The sequence below is a fragment of the Podarcis cretensis genome, assembly GCF_951804945.1.
Source record: "Podarcis cretensis genome assembly, chromosome: 6".
NCBI classification, from domain to species: Eukaryota; Metazoa; Chordata; class Lepidosauria; order Squamata; family Lacertidae; genus Podarcis; species Podarcis cretensis.
Window position 1 is genome coordinate 64,788,143 of NC_137175.1, and position 6,000 is coordinate 64,794,142.

The window sequence follows — 6,000 nt, forward strand, 5'->3', positions numbered from 1 at the left end:
CAGTCATAGGTAGGCAGGAGAGAAAATATCCTCATTAATTATCTCTTTTATATAACGTCCCGGAAGAACTGATTTGCATACGGGACCGAAGGCATAGGCACTGTTCCATATTTAATAGAACTTTAACTTTTAGGAAAAAGAAACGAAACCACGTCACAGCATGGGCAAAGAGGCTCCCACATGCTGCTTTGGAATATATTTCCTGGTTCCTCTCCAAATGTCGCAGAAGCCCAGCAGCAGAGAGCTAATTCATCAAAGGCAACATGATCGTCAGAGAGAGGCAATCCCCTACTAATGTTGGAGCAAGGAAAGGAAGCTGTCATCAGGGACTGATTTTAGTAGGCGGCTTGTGCCAGAGGTGTTACATTCCGAGCTATTAAAGCCAGTGGGATTTGCTGCCAACTCCAGTGGGCTGTAGAGTGAAGCTGGTTATCTTGCCAGCGACATCAGCCACAGACACCTCTGCCTAATGGTGTGAATTGCGGAGTTTACCTCCTTGTCTATGTCTGCACAGTAGCAGCTCAGCCTGTTCCTCTTTGCAACTTATCCCAACGCAGCACAAATCTCAAAGGAGGATTTTGCAGCGGGTATATAGCGGTCCGTGTCCTTATGCAGGGGGAAGAAATTTAGGGAGCCTGACCTGACCTTGTTTCGTGGCCTCCCTTCTTTTTAATTGAAGGGATATACGAAGAGGAAGGCTTGTCCTCGTCTGCGAGGTATAATTTAGTGAATGTAGATGTGGGAAGGGATCAGTCCCAGGTCATAATCTGTGGCAGGGTGTGGCTGAGCCTGAGCCACTTACATCCCCAGCAGGTCCAAGGAGGATCAGAGTCAGGAATTACCTGTGCAAAACAAAACAGTTTAGCATACTTATCTGGACAGAGTTCTGATAAGGCCTAACAAAAAATGTAATCTTTGAAAACACATCCTTCTAATGCCCCCCCCCCCGGTAGGATAAACACAGCTGTTACCAATCATTTATATCTAGCACATATTTTGACTGCAATCCTTACGAGATCTAAAACCCATTGAACTCAGTGGCACTTACTTCTGAGTAAAACAAAAAACATAGGCTCAGGTTGCAAGCATATCTTTACAGCTGGAGCCTATGCCTTTTTTGCTCAGAAGTAAGTGTGCATGAGACTGTAGGCTTAGATTTTCTTCTCAGGGTCAAAGTTAATTGTGGTAGATTGCATTATGTGTGCATGCATTTTCTTATCTATTTACCTTTCTTGTGTCATGGATCCCAAAGTGGCCCGCATGTGTTTCCCCAAGCCCTGACCATATGCAGACCAGATGAGCTTGAGCATGATGGTGGCTTGCTTTGCTTTACTTTACTTTAAAAATAATCATAGAATCATAAAATTGTAGAGCTGCAAAAGCACTCTGAGAGTCATCTAGTTCTTGCAGTTCAGGAATCTGAGATGCCCAGCATGTTTGCACTTCTGTCTCAGCTGGCTTGGTCGTTGTCCACAGAATGGAAGATGGTAGGATCCCCAAGGATGTGCTCTACAGGGAACAGACTTCAGGAACCAGACAAACTCTGCCACTCAAAGATGTCTGCAAATGTGACACGAAGCCTGGCAATTTTAAACTTGCCATGTGAGAATCCATGGAAGATGATCGCAGTGTTTGGAGACAGACAGTCATGTTGTGCATCTATAGCAGTGACCAGAGGAGGAATGACCACTGGGAGGAGCACGGTGAGAAGAATTTCCATGGTGCATCTGCAGCAGCACAACTCGACACCTTTCATCTGCCCCAGCTGCAACAAAACATATCTCTCCTATATCGGTCTCTAAAGCCACAGCAGGCGCAGTAACTCTCCGGCGTTTTGACTTCAACCCCAAAGGTGCACTAATCCATTGTCTCCCGAGACAGACGGATTCCAACAACAACTACTGGAATTAGAATCCATGCGCTATGAATATGTTAGGGCACAGCAATGGATAAGTTGCTGGACTCCTGGCTCCCATCAGCCCCAGCCAGCATGGCTAATAGGAATGGCAGAAGTTGTAGTCCCCAAACAACTGGACAGCCACAGGTTCCCCCGCTGCTCTGTTGGGGTTAGACAAATGCCAGTGCCTGCCTGTGGGTTGAAGGGGCCTGTATTCTCAGCTCCTTTCCTGCTCTTCTCTGGACCATGATCAAAAGCACCTGCGATCTGCCGGCTCAAGGAGCGTGTGGGCTCTGTGAGTCTGGTCACGATCAATGCTGATTAATGCACCCGCTGGCTTTCTCCCCAGAGAGCGGGAGTACATAACCATGGTGACTGAAAGCCTCTCTCGCCTGCCCTTTGAACAGAGATTGTTTCCACTTACTGGCAGAAGGCTGCTGCAGGCGAATTCTACCTGTTTTTGGTGAGCACACGTGTGCCTCAAACGCAGAGCCACTGGCTCGCTGTTTTGTCTCCCCACACAATTCTGCATCGCTGTATTTGTAATTAGAGGAAGATGACCATCGGCTTTCTCCCCTTTTCCCATCCAAAGCATATAAGCTCCAGTGACATCACCGATTCACTGTGACCATTTTGTAAGTGAAGGCTGGGTAAGCCACAACTTGCCTCCCTCTGAGAGAACTAATCCACTTCAATTTTGCAGCACAATGGGCCCGTGTGTCTGGCTGTTAACTGTAAGACTGGTGGTTCAAGCCCATCCAGTGACTTCTGTGGGTTGGACTAGATGACTCTCGGGTTCCCTTCCAACTCTGGTTCTTAGTCAAGTTGCAGTGTCATCCTTCATAGGATACCCTTGTATTTATTTTATTAAACCCTTAGCAACGCAGAGCATCTAGAACCACAGAATCAAGATTAATTCAAAATTCATTGCAGGGGTTCTGCAGCCACATTTTCTGATGGAAGCTTTCTGTGAATGAAATTTTCTCTGCTGGAGAGTGTATTTTTAACTCCAAGTGCGTTGGGTTTCACAATATACTTTGCGCACCTATTGCTTCCTTCCTTTTTAGCTCAGGTTGCTAGGTTGCATCCTGGAGACTGACACTGCGTATCTTCATCTCCCAGAGAAGCTGGACCTGCAGCAGCTGCAAGTTCACCAACTTCCTTCATCCGTTCCCTGCCCTTCTCCGATTGATGCAAACAATACAACTCCTTGGAGAAAGCAGTTTTTTTGTTTTTCTAAAGGACAGGCCATTTTATGGCTACTGAGGCTGCAATCTTCTGCCCACTTCCCAGGAGTCAGTTCCACTGAATACCTCTGACTAGGCATGCAGAGACTTAACTAAGGGATTCAAACTTGTGGACTCAGTATGTAACCTGGCAACTCCGCCATAAGATGCTGAGAAGAAAACAAGCACACATCAGGCAGCTGTACCCATCATTCTCCCATCTCGCCACTAGATGGTCTACTCTGTTAAAATATTTCTGATTCCAACAAAGGTTTCTGAATCAGGGCATCAAATAATTACTCAGAAGGCTGGCTTCTATGCCCAAAAGCCTTGCAGGGGCTGATGGTGCTTAGCTAGAGGTGGCCTCTTTTATAATTGTGTGTGGGGGGGTTGTGTAAAATGGTTTTAAAATATTCATTTGGCTTCATAACACTTCCTATCCCTTGGGCTCAGTAGCAATAATACCGCCCCTTGACACTAATGTGGGCACATTAAGTCCCATCGATGGAAAATGTGGAGAGCACTCAGAGGTTTTGCAGCTGCAACAACAAAAAAAGCCCAAAGCACTTCTGCCAGGCAAGAGGCCTTTCTAATGAACGAACAGTTTTAAAAAGAATGATTTCTGGAAAGGAAATGACATGCAGCATAGCTGGGAATCCAAGGTGATGCAGTGGATAGTGGTGGTTTTTGAGCAGGGGACGCCAACTAGTTTGAATCTCTGCTCCGTGTTGTGGGAACTCAGTAACCTTTAGCTCAAGCTACTTTAGAGCTGTTGCGCTGATACACATAATGCAATATGCAGCTCAGGATCGCGATACCTCAAGGACCGCCTCTTTCCATATGAACTTACCCAGACCCTGAGATCATCTTCTGGGGCCCTCCTTCGTGTGCCTCCTCCTCGAGAGGTCTGGAAGGTGGTAACATGAGAACGGGCCTTCTCTGCAGTGGCTCCCCATCTGTGGAATGCTCTCCTCAGGGAAGTTCACCTAGCACCTTCATTATACACCTTTAGGCACCAGGCAAAAACGTTCCTTTTTAACCAGGCCTTTGGTTGATCTTATTGACATCCAACACCCTTTTAAAATGTGGGGTTTTTTGGGTTTTTTTATTGGGTTGTTGTTTTTATTTTATATATTTTGTGATTTTATATCTTGATTTTATTCTGTGAACCACCCTGAGATCCCCAGGTATAGGGCGGTATATAAATTCTATTAATAATAATAATAATAATAATAATATTGTGACCACTCATAAAACCATGGAGTTGGGACGGACCCTCAAGGGTCATGTAGCCTAACCCCCAATGAACTGGTGGAACTCACTGCCATAAGAGAAGTGACGATAGGTTCTCAAGCTGGATAACAAATTGATCCACAGACGGCTACTAGTACATTATGGCTGCATGGGAGCTCCAGGTTCTGTTTGTTTTCTTCCTGTAGCTCTTCTAAAATTGAGTTCACGCATGGGATACAAATGCAAATCAATACAAAAAGAAATAAATGAATTGGCTTAAACTAGTAACAGGCTCACATTTTGAGGCCAAAAGAGGAGGAACAGTGGAAGGCAGCTATTGCTTCCAAGCCCTGCTTGTGGACTCCTTGAAGGCCACTGGTTGGGCAAGAGTGGGCAGCAAGATGCTGGACCTTTCGTCTGATCCAGCAGGACTCTTACGTTCACAAAAACAACCGGAAACCGAAACAGGCTATGTCCTTCCCTCTTCCATTTCCCCAGCTCAACAGTTGTATGCAGGGACTACCCAAGGATCCACATTTGGAGGGAGTTCCACATTTACACTCCAAATTAAACCACATGTTCTTCCTGCACTATAGAAGTGGCCCTTAAACTTTCTAAACCCAACCATCACAATAACAGACCCTTCCAAGTGTCTCTATTTTCCAGGGAGGTCCCTGGTTTAGGGACGCCATCCCGATTTCTGATTTGATCCCAGAATGTCCTACTTTTCCTTAGGATGCCCCTATTTTCATTGCAGAAATGTTGGAGGGTATGGAGTTATCCAACCCCCCGAGCCGTCTGAATGCAATCCTGTATAGGGAAGGTTTTTGGGTTTTTTAACGTCTTAACGCTTTATTTTGCTTTTATATATGCTGGAAGCTGCCCAGGGTGGCTGGGATAACCCAGCAAGATGTGTGGGGTATAAATAGTAAAGTTATCATTATGGAATGGGGCGTCCCTATTATCATCAGAGAAATGTTTGACGGTATGCAATAAGGTATTTTTACCTGACAATATAAAACTCCCTTTTGTGTTGGTTTCATTTTAAATCCCAGGTTACATTACCCTGCTGCCAGCAGATGGCAGCAAACAGCTTCGACATGCAGGATGAGTCACTAATTTTTTAATCAGATTTCCCAAATCAAGATAGGCAGCTAGAAGACATAAAGTTCTTTGGAACAGAGACGCATCTATTTGGTTTGATTTCCAGGAGTCTTTTTTCCTGGGGGGGGGGGGAACAAACTCATTTAGACATAGGGATTTAGCTGGAGGATGGGTTGGAAACTGGGTAAAGTAGGCAGGTGCTTCAGAATACCCCAAACATAACTGCGTATTTTGCACTCTGCAAATCTGGGGGGAGATGATGCCTCTTGGAAATATATGCCGTTACTGCAGAATAGTGAAAAGGAGCAGCAGTCCTCAAACTCTTGCTTCATTGCCTCCACACATTTCCAGTGACTATTGAAGAAGGAAGATGTAGAGCTTCCCTCTCATAAAGGGAAATGTTGGAGATAAATGCTGCTGTGCTGTGCTCAGAGAATGGCACTCTGCAAATGCTTGAAAATGCTCTTATGTTCTGTACATGTGCCAGGGCTGGGCTCTGGCACTAAAACCTAGTGTTTCTTGGGAAGAGGGAATGGTGAT